This window comes from Physeter macrocephalus, chromosome 12 (genome assembly GCF_002837175.3).
Source record: "Physeter macrocephalus isolate SW-GA chromosome 12, ASM283717v5, whole genome shotgun sequence".
Lineage (NCBI taxonomy): Eukaryota > Metazoa > Chordata > Mammalia > Artiodactyla > Physeteridae > Physeter > Physeter macrocephalus.
Genome location: NC_041225.1, coordinates 48,409,519 through 48,430,082, shown reverse-complemented (window position 1 = coordinate 48,430,082; position 20,564 = coordinate 48,409,519). Strand labels below are relative to the sequence as shown.

General features: G+C 44.9%; 1 protein-coding gene across 1 annotated transcript in view; it reads right to left on the bottom strand.

Annotated features, from left to right (window-relative positions):
- LBH (LBH regulator of WNT signaling pathway) overlaps positions 1-20,564 on the bottom strand; it is an 87,821-nt gene that overhangs the window by 61,169 nt on the left and 6,088 nt on the right. Inside the window, exon 3 of the mRNA XM_055089095.1 lies at positions 19,043-19,273. The gene's annotated coding sequence lies outside the window, so the exon portion shown is untranslated. The remainder of the gene's footprint in view (positions 1-19,042; positions 19,274-20,564) is intronic.

Here is a 20,564-nt window from a genome sequence, read left to right as displayed (position 1 = left end):
TCTCACAATCCAGTTCAATGCACACGTCAGGTGTTTGCGATGTGCTGGGCACAGGGGTGGGAACTGAGGCACAGACAAGGGGAAGGGTAGGTCTTGTCCTGCACGCTGCTCACACTCTTGCTGGGGGTCGAGACCCACACGTGTGGAATCACGGACTGGAAGGCAGAGCTGGAAGGGGCCTCCAAGAGCTCGCCAACCCTACCTCCCCCATTATAAAGAGGAAACTGAGGCCCAAATAGGTCAAGAGTACAAGGACTAGAGCCAGAGTTGGTGGCAGAGGCTGCACTGGGTGCCGCAGACACAGGAAGGAATGTGACACCAGTGAGGGCTGGGAATGGCAGGGCGGGGCGGGGGGGGTGGCGTGCGGCCCGCCGAGATGGCATCTAAATTGAGTTCTGAATGGACGGGAGGAAACAGGTGAAGGACAGTGGGGAGGGGGAATCCAGGAGGCAGGAAAAGAATGAAACAAGACCTGGGACCTTGGTGCCCACTGAAGGACTGGAAGAGAGACCCCCGCGGAAGGGTCGGCTGCATAATTTGGGGATCCCATGCAAAATAAAAGTGCAGGGTCCCTGCTGGGTTGGGAAAGTCATTCTCCCCTCCCACAGCTGAAGGGCTACCACCTCAAGCCACAGAGGCCAGGTGACCTCAAGGGATTGCAATCCTCACACCCAGACGCACTTGTACCTCCATCAGGGGTCGGCAGGAGGTTCTAGCCAGGCCACCTATGCCAGCCCTGAAGGAGGATGGCTGTTGGCGACCCCACCCTGAGATGTGGCGGGGTGGGAGCGGGGCATGGGCCTGACCATGACCTTCCTCATACCTGTAATCAGGTCCATGGGTCTGTCCCTCCAGTGAGACCTGGTCACCCCTGGGCAGAGAACGGCAGTGGTTACAGGAGAGGGGTGGGGAGGGGCAGGCAGGCAGGGCCTGGAGCCCCAGGGGGCAGGGAAGAGGGTCCCCGGGAGGTGGCAAGGGGAGGGACCATGAATGAGACCAGGCTCCACTGTCCCATCAGACTTCACTCAAAAACACAAATTCAAAGACAGAATTATTAAGAATTTCAAGACAGCAACCGCAGAGCATTAAACCAAGAGTGGAGGGACCCTTTAGGAGTGCGGGGCCTCGTGTGACTGTACTGGCCACATGTCTATAAAGCTGGCCCTGCCCAGGGGACCTCGCCTGCAGCCCTCGCCTCCATCCTAGGGAGCTCCGTCCGCAGCACAACTAGTCACTAACAGCAGTCAACACCCAGTGAAGAGAAAACAGAAGAAATGAAACCAGAAGCCAGTGCAGAAGCTCAGAGGAGGCAAAGTTGAGAGAATGCTGTACAGACAGAGAGAGAGGAAGGGAGAGAGAGAAAGACTGTTTGTGACAGCCACCAGGGAAAAAAAAGTGTATTTTAAAATTTTTTACTGAGTATCTTCCACTTGGGCTAAATGATGTCCTATTATTATTATTATTTTTAACAAAAAGCCCTATTTCGGGCTTCCCTGGTGGCGCAGTGGTTGCGAGTCCTCCTGCCGATGCAGGGGACATGGGTTCGTGCCCCGGTCCGGGAAGATCCCACATGCCGCAGAGCTGCTAGGCCCATGAGCCATGGCCGCTGAGCCTGCGCGTCTGGAGCCTGTGCTCTGCAACGGGAGAGGCCACAACAGTGAGAGGCCCGCGTACCGCAAAAAAAAAAAAAGCCCTATTTTGATTTTCCATCCCAGCAGACTGTCATTTGACATTCAAAACTACATCAGTACCATAAAAACAAACCTGTGGATGCTTGTTAGTAAACAGTTTGGGGGAGCTGTAAAAATCTTTTCAGTTGGTGAACACTTTTTGTAATTTTAGTCTAAATAAGGCTCTCCACAAGAATATAATATTTGTGATGTTCTCCAAGTTTTAAATGTCAAGTTAAAAAATAGAAGTACTTTTTGTTTTAAGCTGCCTATATTTACAAAGCACTGTTTTCATTGCATTGTTTACAAATGCCTTGTTATTTGATTCTTACATCAGCCCTGTGAGCTAAGGGTCAGTGCCTGCTGTACAGACACTTATCTTAGAAAGTGCACCCCAGGCCTGGCTTTAGGTCCAAGCTCTGAGACCTAACCTCTCTGCCCTCGGTGTCCTCATCTGTGAAATGGGAACAGCTTAATCTCTCATATGCTATCATCAGCTGTCATGCTAAATGAGTGTGTGTTGGAGCCCTGGTGTAATGGCTGGTACAGGGCAGACGTTCAAGTGGTAGTTTTTCATTAAGTCCCTTAAATTCTCCCCTAAATCCTATGCAGGGGGTATGATCATCTCTGTTTGTCAGTGCAAGGAGAAGAAGGGACCTGGTGAGCAGAACTTCAGGAACTGCCCCCGGGCCGCCTGACTCAAAAGCCTGGATTGTCTCCACTACCCCACACCCTCAGTAACCCCCGCAGGTGCTAATGTCCCCACTTCAAACGTGGGAACTGAGCTTCAGAGAGTGTAAGTGATAGGCTCAGAGGCCCACAGCTTATAAAAGGAGAGGGGTCACCTTTAGACTCTAAATCAGAGACAAAGAAATGCATGTGAAGCAGAAATAGAGAACAGACTCGTGATTGCCAAGGAGGAGGGGGGTGAGGGAGGGATGGATTGGGAGTTTGGGATTAGCAAATGCAAACTATTATATACAGAATGGATAAAAAAACAAGGTCCTACTGTATAGCACAGGGAACTATATTCAGTATCCTGTGATAAACCATAATGGGAAAGAATATGAAAAAGAATAAAAGAATGCATACAATGGACTTGAGGACATGGAGAGGGGGAAGGGTAAGCTGTGACGAAGTGAGAGAGTGGCAGGGACATATATGCACTACCAAATGTAAATTAGATAGCTAGTGGGAAGCTGCCGCATAGCACAGGGAGATCACCTCTGTGCTTTGTGACCATGAGAGGGGTGGGATAGGGAGGGTGGGAGGGAGGGAGACGCCAGAGGGAAGAGATATGGGAACATATGTATATGTATAACTGATTCACTTTGTTGTAAAGGAGAAACTAACACACTATTGTAAAACAGTTATACTCCAATAAAGATGTTAAAAAAAAAAAAAGAATGCATACATATATATATCAATACATAAATGTATATGCGTAACTGAATCACTTTGCTGTACAGTAGAAATTAACATAGAATTGTAAATCAACTATACTTCAATAAAATAAATTTTAAAGAAAGAAAATAGCAAGACAAAAAAAAAAAGAAAGAAAGAAATGCATGTGAAGTGCTTAGCACAGCTCCAAAATGATAAGGAGGAGGAGGGAAAGGAGGGGGGAGGCAACCCCCTCTCTGCCACAGCTGCCTCCCTCCCCCTGGTTTCACTACCTTCAAGACACAGGCTATTGTTGGGGGGATGGAAGGCACTGTGACATTTCCCCTCCCTCAACTCTGGGTCATACTTTGTCATCCAGTCCCACAGCCACAGCCCTGGAATTACTGACCCCTTAGCCCTCAGCATGATGTCCTGCCACCATCCAGGCACTTTCATTTCAGGGTGACATTGACACACAGATCTGCTAAAAATAAGATCACGCTTCTATTTCAGTGGGAGCATTGCAGTGGTGTATGAGCCTGCTAAGGAGCGCCCCCTCCTGGCCCCTGGTCAAACAAGGAGGGAAAGCTCTTTCGTGTTTTCAAGCTAACAAGTGCTGAAGGCAGCCAGCATGTTTCTTTTCCTACACCTGGCCTCACTGTAATCCCATCCACTGGCCACTGCTAACAGGAAACGGTGGTGACCAGAGGCAGGAGATCTGTGAGAGGCATTTTTCAATCTATCAAGAGGTGAGCGCTGGCGTCTCTCTTTTTTTTTTTTCTTAAACAGACAATACGTTTTAGAGCAGTTTTAGGTTCACTATATGTTTTAGAGCAATTTTAGCAAAATTGAGTGGAAAGTACAGTGAGTTCCTGTATACCCTATGGCTCCCCACATACACAAAATTCCCCCATATCAACGTACCCCACCAGTGTGATATATTTGTTACAATCAACGAAGCTGCACTGACACCTCATGTTCACCCAGAGTCCATAGTTTACATTAGGGTTCACTCTTGGTGTTGTACACTCTGTGGTTTTTTGTTTCTTTGTCTTTTGGGGGGTCTTTTTGGCTGCGCCACGCAGCATGCAGGATCTTAGTTCCCCGACCAGGGATCGAACCCGCACCCCCTGCAGCAGAAGCACAGAGTCTTAATCACTGGACCACCAGGGAAGTCCCAGTGTTGTACACTCCGTGGGTTTGGAAAAACTGTATAGACATGCAACCATCATTATGATATCACACAGAGTGTTTTCACTGCCCTAAAATCCTCTGTGCTCTGACTATTCATCCTCCCCTCTAACCCCTGGCAACCACTGATCTTTTCACTGTCTCCATCATTTTGCCTTTTCCAGAATGTCATACAGTATGTAGGCTTTCCAGAGTGACTTCTTTCACTCAGAAATAGGTATTTAAAATTCCTTTATGTCTTTTCCCTCTACTTATAAGGATACCAGTCACTTTGGACTTAGGGACCACCCTAATCCTGTATGACCTCATCAGATGTAACGTGATTACATCTGAAGGCCCTATTTCTAAATAAGGTCATGTTCGCAGGTTTCAGAGGTTAAGACTTGAACATATCTTTTGGGGGGACAGAATTCAACCTATAGCACAATGTTTTCCCCATTATATCAGCTGCCTCATCTGAAACATGACTAAAATGTCAAATGCTTCACTCAGGCATTATTTGTTCTCAGTTCTGCTTGAAGACTTCACACTATGGCAGGAAGAAATAAGAGTGGTCCTCGAGCTGTGGGTTGGCATCCCAGCTCTGCTGTACACTACAAGTGACTATTCTCATCTACTTGCCTCGGTTTCCACATATGTAATTATAAGTCAGACTAGATAGGTAGCAAGGTCCCATTAGATCTTGATTTGACTATAATGACAAAAATCTTATATAGCACCTATGTCCAAATTATACCTATTTTAACCCAATGCAATAAATATTTACTCAGCGCCTCTATGTATCCATCTCTAATTATATTGCATTTTCCTCAACTAGATATGTTCCCTAGGGCAGTGATCATGCCTAGCGCCTAGTGTGGGCTCAGGAAATGCTTGTTAAATAAACAGGAACACAGGAGACAGAGATTAGAGTGTCAAATTACGTGACACCAAGTGCTGCAAGTGCTTATGCCTTGTTTCCCCAAAGGGAATGTAAGCTTCTAATGGACAGAGACTTCCTCTGTTATTTACAATGCCCGGGGCAGGGCTAGAGGCAGTAGAGATGCACCACATAGTTTAACACCCTCCCCCTTATTCATTTTTACATAAACACATAAATGTGATCACATCATACTTGTTGGCTCTTTTTTGTTATGGTTCCCTTTTGTTTGGTTCCAACTTTCCTCTCTCCCTCACCCTCTTCAGCACCTACCACAAACCCAGATCCTGCCAGGGGTAACTGATATTAACAATCTTGTATGTTTCTTTCCATATTTTTCTCCATATATGTAGACTCATATAGAGGCACATATTCATGTACATAAGTACTCATGTCATAAATGGGGAGGTTGTTTGTCATGGTTTTATATGATAGGATCATATTTTAGATGCTTTAAAAGCTAAAATATTTTGCTTTTCTCATTTAATAATAATACCTGGTGGAACTCTATCCAAGTCCATTGGTATAACTCTAATTTGAAATTTTAAGTGAATGCACATTATTTCATGGTACAGGTGTACTGTAATTTATTCAGCCATTCCTTGGCAGATGGGCCATATTTGATTTGTTGATCACTTGTTCTTGAGGAAGAGAGTTGCCGAGAATTCTCTGATCTTACTGACAAATTATGTTGTCCTCATTTCCCACCCTCCTCTCCCTGCCCCAGAGGTGTCCACACGGGCCTGCCAGTACTTGGAGTTCTGACTTCTCCCATCGAATCGGAATCCACACGGTTCTCAATATTTCATGTTAATGGGATCCAACGCTTTTAAAAATGGAATCCAGACTTCCTGGGCTGTTTCCAAAGGAGATGACTTTACTTAATGCCATCCACCCCACTAATCCTGTCTGAAATCTAATCAACACATCAGACAAGGGAAGAAAATGCTGTTTCTTAAGTGAAACAAATTTTCCACAATGAGATGTGTCTCCTCTTGATCAGGAGCCCTGAAATGAGGGAGGGGCAATTTCCAGGAGCCCTAAATGGGCTGAGAGGCAGGTGAAGGAGGTGGTCCTTGCAGGGAGGTGCAGCAGAGCCTGACCCGGGAGCTGGCCCTCCGAGCTGAAGCCACTCTGCCTGTGGGGGGTCCTTCCCAGCATCTCCAGTCTTCAATTGCATCAAAAGAGCAACAACTGGGGCTTCCCTGGTGGCGCAGTGGTTGAGAATCCGCCTGCCAATGCAGGGGGCACGGGTTCGAGCCCTGGTCCGGGAAGATCCCACATGCCACGGAGCAACAAAGACTGTGCTCCACAACTGCTGAGCCTGTGCTCTAGAGCCCGCGAGCCACAACTACTGAAGCCCCCACACCTAGAGCCTGTGCTCTGCAACAAGAAAAGCCACCGCAGTGAGAAGCCCGCACACCGCAACGAAGAGTAGCCCCCGCTCTCTGCAACTAGAGAAAGCCCGCGCGCAGCAACGAAGACCCAACGCAGCCAAAAATAAATAAATAACTAAATAAAAGAGAGCAACAACTAAGTTGATTGTTGAAAAGTTTTTTAAAGTTGTAAAACATAGCCATGTACATAAGAGTATATGAAACAAAAATGTTATGAAGACTTTCATGAATAAATGACCATCTGTGCGACCACCTCCAGGTCAAGAAACAATATTACCTGCACTTCAGAATATTACCCCCTCCTGTCCTTTCTGGTAATAATTCTTCACTCCTCCCTAAAGGCAGCAGTGTCCCAACTCTCGTGAGAATCACCTCCTTGCATTTGTTAAAAAAAAAGTGACATTTTGCTCAATATTTTTTTCCCTTTTCTTATTGAGTTATAACATACATACAGTAAAATGCAAAAATCTTAGTGAATTTTTGCTTATGAATATACCTGTGTAATCACTACTCAACTTAATATAAACATATCATCCAATTAGTTGAAGGCCTCAAGTGCAAAGACTGAGGTTTCCAGAAGAAATTATCCCCAAAACTGCAACATAGAAACCCTGCCTGAGTTTCCAGCCTGCTGCCCTGCTGAATTCAGATTCAAGATTGCAGCATGAACTCTTACCTGGTCTGACAGCCTGCTGGCCTGCCCTATGGACTTTGGACTTGCCAGCCCCACAATCATGTGAGCCAAAAATTCTCTCTCTCTGGCTCTCTCTCTATATATACATATACGTGTGTGTGTGTGTGTGTGTGTGTGTGTGTGTGTGTGTGTGTGTGTGTGTGTGTGTGTGTGTGTGTGTGTGTGTGTATCTCCTAACTAAAACATTCACTTCATCTTTCAAGCTTTAATTTTCTCATCTATAAAACAGGAAATAATGATATACGTGTGTGTGTGTGTGTGTGTGTGTGTGTGTGTGTGTGTGTGTGTGTGTGTGTGTGTGTGTGTGTGTGTGTGTGTATCTCCTAACTAAAACATTCACTTCATCTTTCAAGCTTTAATTTTCTCATCTATAAAACAGGAAATAATGGAATCGATCTTGTGAAGTTGTTATGAGGATCAGATATAACACATATAAAATTTCTAACACAGATATTTAATGGGTATTTAATAAATGGCTATTTATAAAAACAAAAACAAACACCTAATTTGTGTCAAGTAGATCCAGAAAGTGATACCTGCCCACGTTAAAGAAAAAGTTAGTAGAACCAAAGAGTACAAAATAAGTAATAGTCTCTCTCTCAGCCCAAAGAAAACTACTGTTAATGGTGGCTTGTAGTTCTTCCAGAAGTTTTCTATGCAAAAACATACACAAACAGAATCAAGCTATATCTATAGTTCTGAGCCTTAGTTTTAGTTCAAAATATGTAACAAACACCTACAAAACTGTCTCCACACGGTCTAGATTCTGAGCAATGTCCTGATCAAAGAAATAGCCACGACAACCAAAAGGTAATTAAAAACGAACTCAAGTTCATATTCATATTTTTTGAACCACATGAAGGATTTGTCTTAGAAAACCCTGTTTTTTTTTTCTCTCTCCTATTCTCTTGGCTCACACCCCTGAACTATCCTGCATTTCATTCTTCAAAATTCCATGAAAAACTTCTCCCTCAGGGTTGAGTCCTGGTTCCTCTTCCCTTTCTCCTGGTCCTTCCCTCCTCTCACATAGGAAAAGCTCACAGAAACTTCCCTGGCAAGACGAGACCCCTCAGCTTCAGAAAGAGGAAGAAACTGAGTCTTCTTTAGAGGTGGGAGGGGAAAGGCTGGTGACAGGACAACAACCAACATGACAGTGATGTGCCAGGTGCCAGGCACTGTAGGTTACCTGTATTTAATTCTCACGCAAACCCTACGAGATGGGTGCTGCTCTCATTCACATTTTACAGCTGAGGAAACCAAAGCTCATACAAGCTAAGTAGCTAGGTTAAGGCAGTTGTAATTTAAATAGCTAGCGTGTTGCAGAGGCCAGGGTCAAACCCACGACATTAGAGAGATTCCTACTCACATGCTAATAGGTTTTGTCCAGTTCCTCTTCCCTTCTGTTGATTTCTTTTGTGGACCTTCCCAAGGGGATGTCCAATGTCTAATAATGCCTCCTATTAACGCCCCCTGTTTACAGGCTAGAACCTCCCTTTCTTACATCATAATCTTCTTAGGACCATATTCAATTCCTCTCTGGGGATTCTTTGGGTACTGCTGGCTGGAGCTGAATGAGTCCATTTTACCTCCTTCTCACATACTAGGCTGGGGTTTGAATGGCACCACAGCAGCAAAAATCTTTTTTTTTTTTTAACATCTTTATTGGAGTATAATTGCTTTACAATGGTGTGTTAGTTTCTGCTTTATAACGGAGTGAATCAGCTATACATATACAAATATCCCCATATCCCCTCCCTCTTGCGTCTCCTTTTTTTAGATTCCGTATATATGTGTTAGCATACGGTATTTGTTTTTCTCTTTCTGACTTACTTCACTCTGTTTGACAGACTCTAGGTCCATCCACCTCACTACAAATAACTCAATTTCATTTCTTTTTATGGCTGAGTAATATTCCATTGTATATATGTGCCACATCTTCTTTATCCATTCATCTGTCGATGGACACTTAGGTTGCTTCCATGTCCTGCCTATTGTAAATAGAGCTACAGTGAATATTGTGGTACATGTCTCCTTTTGAATTATGGTTTTCTCAGGGTATATGCCCAGTAGTGGGATTGGACAGCAAAAGTCTTAATGATACCTTTCAATTCCTAGTTCCCTCAAGCTTCAACACCTTAGTTATGGTAAGGAAAAGAAACTGTGGGGAGCAAGCAGCCTTTCAATCCCTATTTGTCATAATCTATGTAACTATGAGGCCTATGTGGGTTTTTAAATAGGTCCACAAATTCTTTGAAACTCCTCTCTCCAAAAGATGGAATCTAAACCTCCCCTTAAGTACAGGTTAGACTTAGTGACTCAATTCTAACAACAACTACAGAATCTAACAACAACAAAAACAACAACAACAAATGTGACAGAAGTGATACTATGTGATTTCCAAGGTTAGGGCATAAAGAGGATACAGCATCTGCCTGGCTCTCTTGGAACCCTTGTTCTTGGACCCAGACACCATATTCTGAGGAAGCCCAAAGTATGTGAAGAGGCTACATGTTGGTTTTCTGGCCAGCAGCCCAGCTAGGCCTTCAGCCTGTGGTCAGCCTCAACAGTCAACTGTGTGAGTGCATGAGCCTTCCCATCATTCCAGCCCCAGCCTTCGCTCCTTCCAGCTAAAGCCCCAGAGTTGGTGGAGCAGAGGCAAGCCTTCCTCACAGTGCTTGGCCTGAATTTCTGAGCCCTGGTACCCACAAGAGATAATAAGTCATTACTGTCTTAAGCTACTAAGTATTGGGCCACATTGTTACACAGTGATAGACAACTAATGCAAAGCCATTTCCAATCTCATGGTGAAATATCTGAAGGTGAATGATGGGAGTACATCGTTCTCACTCCTTATCTTGCCATGTGGAAAGCAAATTAGAGACTTATACTCATTACTTGAGAGTCCTGGGCAGGGGAACCTGCTTGTCCACACCCCCTGAGACCTGGAACATCAGGGATCTGTCCTCAAAGGGTGGAGCCACACCAGCCTGGACATCAGACCTGAGTGCCATTTTTCAGTCCTGTGTCTTGCTGGCTGCTAGAGTGTCTTCTCTTTCTTCCTCAGCTCATGGGCACTCACATTCAATGGTACCTCAGAGTAACAGTGAGGGCCAATACCCTGTGGTTTACTCGTTTTGGGCTGCATATCACTGTCCCAGGAACTCAGGGAGGGCATGCATGAACCCTCGTGCCTTGCTCTTCGGGTCCCAGTCAGAAAGCACACTGCAATCATTTTGGGAGATGTCAGTGCTCCCCAAGTCCCAGCTGTAAGGTTATGAATTTGATGTACCCATCCCAGTTGCTATCTACCCTGCCATATGCTTATTTCAGAGAAGTGAGGGTAACCCATCTGCCCAGAAATGCCCTCCTGCCAACACCGCTCTGGGTGGGGCTTTGGAAACGCTCACATGGGTGGGTGGCGGCATCTCCCTGCTCTGGTGTCTGTTTATCCTCGTCCTCTTGCTGTAGCATGTTCCAACCCCTTCTTAAACATTTCCTCTTCTCCCCAGCATAGGGCTCCCTGTGCATCTTCCCAGTGGAAAGCAGTTCAACCTTGTGCTTCCCAGATATTTGGTCCCCAAGGCAGTGGCTGGTGGGCAAGCAGGTTGCTGGCCCTGAACTAGCCTGACCAGCCAATTCCGATTCCGCAAGGGAGTCTCAGAGACTTCCTCCATTTAGTGACTCACACAATCGTTCTCCACTTGGAACAGCCAGTTCTGAAACATGCCGTCTCCCAGAAATTGTAATTCCAGTCTCATCCTCATCTTTACAACGTCCCTTTTGCTTTCCAGTGGTGTTCCAGGAAACTTGTTCATGCCGGGTTCTTCTCTCTCTCCCCCTTTCAGGAGGCCAGGATACAAATGCAATTTCGGCTCACATCCAGGGATCTGATTTTAATTTAAGATGCAGCTGGCCTGCTCCTTAATTCCAAAATTCTTAACAGCAATCTCCACCCACAAGTTGTAACACTCACAAAGCCACCCACATGGTACAGTTTTAGAGCTGTGTAACCATTAATGAAATACAGTGTATTGTTCTACTTCATTTAATTTAATGGCTGCATCATGTACCATGGATGTACCATAATTTGTTTAACTAATCCCCTATTGAAGAACATTAAGGTAATTATTATTGTTATTAGATGAGCAGCTGAACCTTGGAAACACACTCTTAAATGCTTTCCCTCTGAGGAAAATGAAGAAACTGACTGTTTCTTATCAAGCTAACCAAGCCCTTGGAGATTATTATACCCCAGCCTGAGATTCACTGGCAGCCTTAGAGGCTGTTACCGATAGGAGTGGGCCACGAAGGGTGTTGGGGCCAGAAAAGGTTGACAACCAGCACAGCCTTTGAAGACTAACTTTTTAGTTCAAGGACAAACCTCTGAAAGATCCACTGATGAAAAAGTAAGCAAACTTCCCTGTATTTTCCTCTGATTATAATCCTCGGGACCTTCCTTTACCCAGCCACAGAATATGTCTTCTTGAATATGCTTATGGGTGATGTCTCTTCCTCTTAGATGTTCAGAAAGGCCTGCTTGCTGTATAGGAGAGAAGCCAAGAGACTCAGGGTGTCTGCACAGCCACAGCCCCCCTCAGATGACAGGAGGCTCCTCACCAGCAATGTGCCCTGTTTTGTGTCTTGTGAAAGTGCTTCGTAGCCAATGGCAGCCACATTTAGGCAGATGAGAGAGGGCCTGTGAGAGCTCTCCATCCATGAGAAACACTACACTGGACTGTGGCAAAGAGACCTAATCAGAGCCCAGGCTTGATGGGGAGACCACAGGTAGATGGTGTAGAAGCAGGACGGCTGTCAGAAAGGACCGATGCACCAGACACTCCTCTAAACGCTTTACATGTTCTGACTCTTTGAATGTCATACTAGCCCTATGAGGTAGGCGCTATGATCGCCATTCTGCAGATGAAGATGAAACTGTGCAACTCAGATTGGGACTTGAACCCAAGCGCCGGGACTCGAACCCAACCAAAACCCAGATTGGGACTTGAACCTATGGTCTTTTAATTTAGATCAGACACCTGGTCTCAGGACTTAATGAAGCTCGGGCTCTTGATTGCTCATCACAGAAAGAATTCAGTGAGAGACAAAGTGATAGGTAAGAAGTGGATTTATTTAGAGAGAAACACCCTCCACAGACAGACTGTGAGCCATCTCAGAAGGTGAGAGTGGTACCAGGGTATGGGGTTGTCAGTTTTTATAGGGGTGGGTAATTTCATAGGCTAATGAGTGGGAGGAGTATTCCAGCTATTTTGGGGAAGGGGTGGGGATTTCCAGAAATTGGGCCACCGCCTAATTTTTTTTTTTTTTTTTTTTTTTTTTTGCGGTAAGCAGGCCTCTCACTGTTATGGCCTCTCCCGTTGCGGAGCACAGGCTCTGGACGCGCAGGCTCAGCGGCCATGGCTCACAGGCCTAGCCGCTCCGCGGCATGTGGGATCTTCCCGGACCGGGGCACGAACCCGTGTCCCCTGCATCGGCAGGCGGACTCTCAACCACTGCACCACCAGGGAAGCCCAACCGCTAATTTTTGACCTTTATGGTCAGCCTTGGAACTGTCATGGCACCTGTGGGTGTGTCATTTAGCTTGCTGATGTGTTACAGTGAGTGTATACTCAGGGTCAAGGTCTAGTAGAAGTCAACTGTCTGCCATCTTGGACCTATTTGGTTCTAATCAGTTTATGTCATGTCCTTGGGCTATGTCATTCTTTTAAAGGTTGTGCCCTGCCCCCTTCCCTCCAGTTACAAAGAGAATGAAGCTCAGAAATGTTACACAACCAGCTCAACGGAAGTCCCCAGTGCCACTGAGATCTGGGCCCCGCAGTCTGACTCATGCTTCTACCATGACACTCACTGTTTTTCATTGTAGTTGAAGCAGAAGAGGCCACAGTGAGGGGCCATCAAGAGTAGATAAAACACAAAGAGAGGTTTTAAAAAAAATATTATTATTTTATAAATTTATTTATTTTTGGCTGCATTGGGTCTTTGTTGCTGCCCATGCGTGGGCTTTCTCTACTTGGGGCAAGTGGGGGCTACTCTTCCTTGCAGCGCATGGGATTCTCATTGCAGTGGCTTCTCTTGTTGTGGAGCACGGGCTCTAGAGCACAGGCTCAGTAGTTGTGGCACACTGGCTTAGCTGCTCCGTGGCATGTGGGATCTTCGCAGACCAGGGCTCGAACCCATGTCCCCTGCATTGGCAGGCGGATTCTTAACCACTGCGCCACCAGGGAAGTCCAAGAGAGAGTTTCTTGACTGTCAGGGGGACTAGAGTCGGGAACTAAGGGGAAAACAAGGTGATCAGGTCACCAGGACAGCCATTGGTCCTGAAGGACAAGGAACCCTTGTTCCTGAGCTCCAAGGGTGGGTGGGGCACAGCTTTGCAGTTTCTCAACCTCCTTCTCAGATCACAGTAGGCCTCAAGAAACTGGAGCCAGTCTTTGTTCCCTAGGGCTTGAAAGAGCCTAACAAACTTGCTTTATTATGTTAATTGTGCAGATAACCATTATAAGCTAAATGGTCAGAGAGAAGAAAAAAAAAAGATTAAGGTAAATAAACCAGGAGCTCCAGTGCCCAGCTGAGCAGCAGATCAAAAGACAAAGGAATTGCCGGTCCTGGGACCTTAAAATCAGACAAAGCTCCCTCTGTAATTACAGGAGCCTGTGCATCAACACTACTGACAATTTACTCTCCACTGTTTCACAGGTTCAATAGTTTTTCATGTCCTTTATTTACTTCATTGTCACCCACCCTATGAGGCATGCCAGATAGGTACTACTACAGATGAAGAAGCTGAGGCCCAGCGATGGTGGGAATTGCCCAGGGTCATGCAATTTGATTGCTGCAGAGCCAAAACTGGAACCCATGGTTTCCCAGTGGGCGTGGAACCAGGTCACAGCAGTTCTTGAGAAGTGAGTGCCCTGCATCTCTTCCCAACTCCACGTTCAGCAGCAAAGCTTTGGTAGCTTGATGGAGTATTTACACCATGGAAACAGGAAGCACTACAAATCCGGGCTCCCTGACTCTCCCTGCCACATACCAGCACACCACTGAGTTATCCCACTAATGCTTCAAATTATTGCTGTAGAAATTGTTATGGCCCTTAAGATTTCAGTTGATGCATAATAACTGAGGTAGGAAAGGGCTGTATTCCCAAACCCTTCAATCCCCCCTTTGTGGCAGCAGAAATCATAAGAATTAGCATTTATTTTAGGGCTTGCTGAGTGTTTTGTGCTCTGTGCCTTATGCGTTATCTAATTTATTCCTCATTACAACCCTTTTTTTTTTTTTTGCGGTACGCGGGCCTCTCACTGTTGTGGCCTCTCCCGTTGCGGAGCACAGGCTCCGGACGCGCAGGCTCAGCGGCCATGACTCAAGGGCCCAGCCGCTCCGCGGCACGTGGGATCTTCCCGGACCGGGGCGCGAACCCGCGTCCCCTGCATCGGCAGGCGGACTCTCAACCGCTGCGCCACCAGGGAAGCCTACAACCCTTTTCTATAGATGAAGACATTTGAGAATTTAAATAAATTGTTCAAGGTCACACAGCTAGAAAGTGGTGAAACTGGGATTCAAATCTAGGTTTGTCTGAACTTCTTAATCATGGTGCCACTGTCTTAGTTCCTATTATTTCATACGTAGAACAGACTTTTCTTCTCAGTTCTACAGCACCCCTCCTTCTCCCATGCTGTAAACATATAATTGAATTATAACTAAAATCAATCAAGACAACTAATTTCTAACACATAATGAATATTTTAAGGACCATCTCAAACCTCAATAAAACTCCATAACCTATTAGACCATTCTAGCAATTTATAACAATGGCCTATAGAGAATGTCAGAATTGATATTCTGCTCTCATATTATTTCAAGCAACAGAGATATTTTACATGATAATTGGCTCTTAGAAGCCACAATCCAATTTAATTTATTTATGAATACCGTGTATTTATATTTCATGGTTATTGTTTTAATTATTAAATCACTACATCTTGGAAAGAAATGTAATTTTGTTATAGAGCAAGTGTTCTTCATGTTGACATCTGTAATGCCATTTTAAAAGTGTATGAGGATAAAAAGATTGCCTAGGTTTCAAAAACAGAATTTGGCAGATTCTGCTGGAAAACATTTTGTCGGAAAATAAATACTATACATTTAGAACTATTTAGAGTTCTAAAGTAATTATCTTGATGAGTAAGGGGAAAAACCCACCTGCTAATGCACTTTAACCTGTAGTGTCCAGAATTAATATCCTAATTTAGAGAGATGGGCTGACTTGAATTAGACAACCAAGTCAGGAGGGTAGCACCACTGAATCAACAGAGCATGGATTTGGGGTTGGCAGCAGGGACCTGGCTTCAAATCCCAGATCTGCCATTTTCCATCTGTATGAACTTGGGTGACGTTCTGAACCCACTCTGAACATTGGTTTCCCTAGGATCAACAATACCTACCAAACAACAGTTACGGTGAGGATAGAACTGGTTATATAATTTGCAGGGTACAGTGCAAAACGAAAATTCCTTGCTCAGAAAACATTAAGAATCTCAAGATGACAACAACAGCAGAGCAGTAAACCAAGTGCAGGGGCCCTCCTAAGAGTGGGCCCCTGTGAACTACGTGGGTCATGTACCCATGCAGCTGGCCGAGGGTAGGCTTATATTAGATGCCGCATGTAAACTGCATCCCACTTGGGAGGTGCCTGAAGAATGTCAGCTATTTATTTGTGTTTTGGCTCAGTTCGTCACTTTATTTTTATACAGCATGGACGAGAAATCTAATAGTCACTCTTTTTTTTTTTTTTTGAAGATAGGTGCCAGTCAAGCTTCACAGAATAGGCTGATAGATATCTAGCCCTGAAAGGGCTCAAAGCATAGCAGTTCAGGGTGGAGGGGGCACAGAACTCAGGAGAGCTGTGCTGACCCCCAGGCTGATTCCCACCCCAGCCCACTCCACCACCCCGCCCCACCTTTCTGTCAATTTTTGGAAGAGGAATAGAGATGGCAGAATTCTGTTTCCTAGCAGAGGTCTTGAAACCATAAAGGCAATCTCATGGGCTTTGCACTACAATGAATTAAACTCCTAACTCTAATTTCACCAAATAGGGTTACTGGGAGACCAGGAAGTAAAGCTTGATAACTGAGTTCCACTGTCCAGAAGGAGTCAGGAGAGAACAGAAAATCAATTTCCTGACTGAGCAGAAGCTCGTGTAGCTATTAAGATACGTTGGGACTAGTTTGTTTCTTTGTAAGGAGGCAGACATTTCTGACAGACTGTTCACATAGAGGGGGCCCATACGGTTTTCTAAACATTTTTCTTTGGGGGTCCTCTTCATCGCGGGCTGATGGAGCCTCCGCTGATTGCCTTTGCTCTTACCTACAGCAGGTAAGAGCACCCTGACAAGACTAGGGATTGGAAAGGTGAGTATCCCTGGGGTGGAGGCATTCATCAACCTCACGTGGATAATCTCGGGAGCTCCTTTTTGGGTCATATTCCTAAACACATGTGTCCAGCTTCTCCTCAAAGCCTACCACTCTGATTCTCAGAGCTCCCCACTTTCTTCCCTAGGGCAGAAGGAAGCACCCCAACGTCTCCATGATTTCAGAACACTCTCCATTTTGCATGCTGCTGTGCATTTCTACCTAAATAACAACCTAGAATTGTATTGAGCTTCAGTTTCTATACGCCTCATCCAGCTGGTTGACGCAGGTCTCTACTTCATTCTGTGTGCCTTGAAAGTAGAGATGAAGACAAGGGTTGTTTTATAAAGTACTTTACATTTGGTACCTGGGGAAGGTATCTGTTGCTCACTTACTTTAGGATCTTCCATAGCACTTAGCACAATGCCTTACATGTAGCAGGTGCTCAGTCATTATTTGTTGAATGAATATATTCCTATGGCACCATTTGTTTTTATCTATTTAGTTTTATCATGCCACCACGACCATAACACCCTTGAAGCATTCATTTATAAAAATATTCCCATTGGGGCTTCCCTGGTGGCACAGTGGTTAAGAACCTTCCTGCCAATGCAGGGGACATGGGTTCGAGCCCTGGTCCGGGAAGATCCCACATTCTGCGGAGGAACTAAGCCCGTACACCACAGCTACTGAGTCTGTGCTCTAAACCCCACGAGCCACAACTACTGAAGCCCGTGAGCCATAACTACTGAAGCCTGTGCACCTAGAGCCCGTGCTCTGCAACAAGAGAAGCCACCGCAATGAGAAGCCCACGCACAACAACGAAGAGTAGCCCCCGCTCACCGTAACTAGAGAAAGCCCGCGCGCAGCAACGAAGACCCAATGCAGCCAAAAATAAACTAATTTTAAAAAATATATATTCACATGAAAAGATGCTCAACATCGCTAATTATTAGAGAAATGCAAATCAAAACTACAATGAGGGGGCTTCCCTGGTGGCGCAGTGGTTGAGAGTGTGCCTGCTGATGCAGGGAATGAGGGACTTCCCTGGTGGTGCAGTGGTTAAGAATCCGCCTGCCAATGCAGGGTACACGGGTTTGAGCCCTGATCCAGGAAGATCCCACATGCCGCGGAGCAACTAAGCCTGTGTGCCACAACTACTGAGCCTGTGCTCTAGAGCCCACAAGCTACAACTACTGAGCCCAAGTACCACAACTACTGAAGCCCGCATGCCTAGAACCCGTGCTCCGCAACAAGAGAAGCCACTGCAATGAGAAACCCTCGCACTGTAATGAAGAGTAGCCTTCACTCGCTGCAACTAGAGAAAGCCTGTGCACAGCAATGAAGACCCAACACTGCCAAAAATAAATAAATAAATAAATATTTATTTATTAAAAAAAAAAACTACAATGAGTTATCACCTCACACCAGTCAGAATGGCCATCATCAAAAAGTCTATAAACAATAAACACTGGAGAGTGTGTGGAGAAAAGGGAACCCTTCTACACTGTTGGTGGGAATGTAAACTGGTACAGCCACTATGGAGAACAGTATGGAGGTTCCTTAAAAAAGTGAAAATAGAACTACCATATGATCCAGCAATCCCACTCCTGGGCATATATCCGGAGAAAACCATAATTCGAAAAGAGACATGCACCCCTATGCTCATTACAGCACTATTTACAATGGCCAAGACATGGAAGCAACATAAATGTCCACTGACAGAAGATGTGGTACATATATACAATGGAATATCACTCAGCCATAAAAAAGGAATGAAATAATGCCATTTGTAGCAACATGGATGGGCCTAGAGATTATCATACTAAGTGAAGTGAGAGAAAGACAAATATCATATTGATATCGCTTATATATGGAATCTAAAAAATGTTACAAAGGAACTTATTTACAAAACAGAAACAGACTCACAGACTTAGAAAACAAACTTATGGTTACCAAAGGGGAAAGGTGCAGGGGAGGGATAAATTAGGAGGTTGGGATTAACATATACACACTACTATATATAAAATAAATAACTAATAAGGACCTACTGTATAGCACAGGGAATTCTTCTCAATACTCTGTAATAACCTATAGAGGAAAAGAATCTGAAAAAGAATAGATATACAATATGTATATGTGTAACTGAATCACTTTGCTGTACACTTGAAACTAACACATTGTAAATCAACTATACTTAAATATAAAATAAATTTTTTAAAAAATTTATTGAGTGCCTGCTGTGTGACAGGAAAATTCTGAAAACGAAAGGAACGAACATGATTAACTCTATCAAATATTACAACATATGCTCTTGTACAATAACAACGTGGCATATCTGGAGAGGGAAAGCAACTCACTGGGCAGAGAGCGGGTTCAGTCATCTAATCACAGATCTTCGCAGGGACTGGACTTTCTCTCACTGCTGGGACTGAGATCTGGCGAGGGTGAGGGTCCCAGTGCAACATTCAGGATGGAGAAGATCAGCTTTGGGATACTTTGTGACAATAACTACGGAACCACACTTCTTGTCAACTGGGGGCTTCCCCAAACATGTTGGAAGCTGGTGTCTTCTTAGTCCATTTGGGCTCCTATAACAAGAATACCACAGAGTGGGTAGCTTAAACAATAAAATTTTATTTCTCACACTTCTGGAAGCTGGAAAGTCCAAGATCAAGGAGACGGCAGGTCTGGTGTCTGGCAAGAGCCTGCTTCTGGCTCATAGATGGCTGCCTTCTTGCTGTGTCCTCACGAGGTGGAAGGGGCAACAGAGCTCTCTGGGATCTCTTTTGTAAGGCACTAATCCCATTCAGGTAGACTCCACCCTAATGACATATGCTCATCCCAAAGGCCTCACCTCCTAATACCATCATATTGGGGACTAGATTTCATATATGAATTTTGGAGGGGTACAAATATGCAACCTATAGCACCTGTCAAGTGCAAGTTTGTTCTTAAAAGCACCAGGGCTTGGTGTGATAAACACAGCCTTCAGATCAAGCAGGATGATCTCTTCCATTACTTGCTAGCTGAGCTTCCTAGGGCAAGGTGTTTCACCTTTCTGAGCTGTAGCTATTTCACCTGCAGAATGAAGGCACCTAAACTTAGTAGACACCTAATAAGGAATAGCTATCACAGTGTCTTAACAATGGGGCTGATACAAGGATAGGCTCAAAATGTGTATCTGGTTAAAGGTTAAAGTACTATCTCTACCTTTTCTAATCAGAGCTGCATAAGGCTAACCGATAGCATCATTTTGGAGCCTAAGAAACGAGTGCCTCTTATACAACTGAATTGTCAAGGGACGAGCTGAGGCAATAATCAATCCCTCTATGGCAGTGCTTCTCAACACAATCAAACCCAATGACTCTCTTTTATAACCATTTTAATGCTTTGTATTAGTCAAGGTTCTCCAGAGAAACAGAACCAATAGGATATATGTAGATATACAAGAGATTTGTTATGGGAATTGGATCATGTGATTATGGAGGCTGAGCTATGCCATTTGCAAGCTGGAGAGCCAGGGCAGCTGGTGGTATCATTCAGTCCAAGTCTAAAGGCCTGAGAACCAGGAGCTCTGATGTCTGAGGACAGAAGATGGATGTCCCAGCTCAAGGAGAGAGAGGGAATTGCCCTTCCTTCGCCTTTTTTGTTCTATTCAGGCCCGCAAGGGATTGGATGATGCCCGCCCACACTGGTGAGGGTGGATCTTCTTTACTCAGTCTACTACTGATCTACTGATTCAAATGCTAATCCCTTCCAGAAACACCCTCACAGACACAACCAGAAACCAGCTATCTAGGCATCCCTTAGCCCTGTCAAGTTGACACATAAAATTAACCATCATGTGCCCCTTTACAGTGTTGAAGCTCATAATTATTA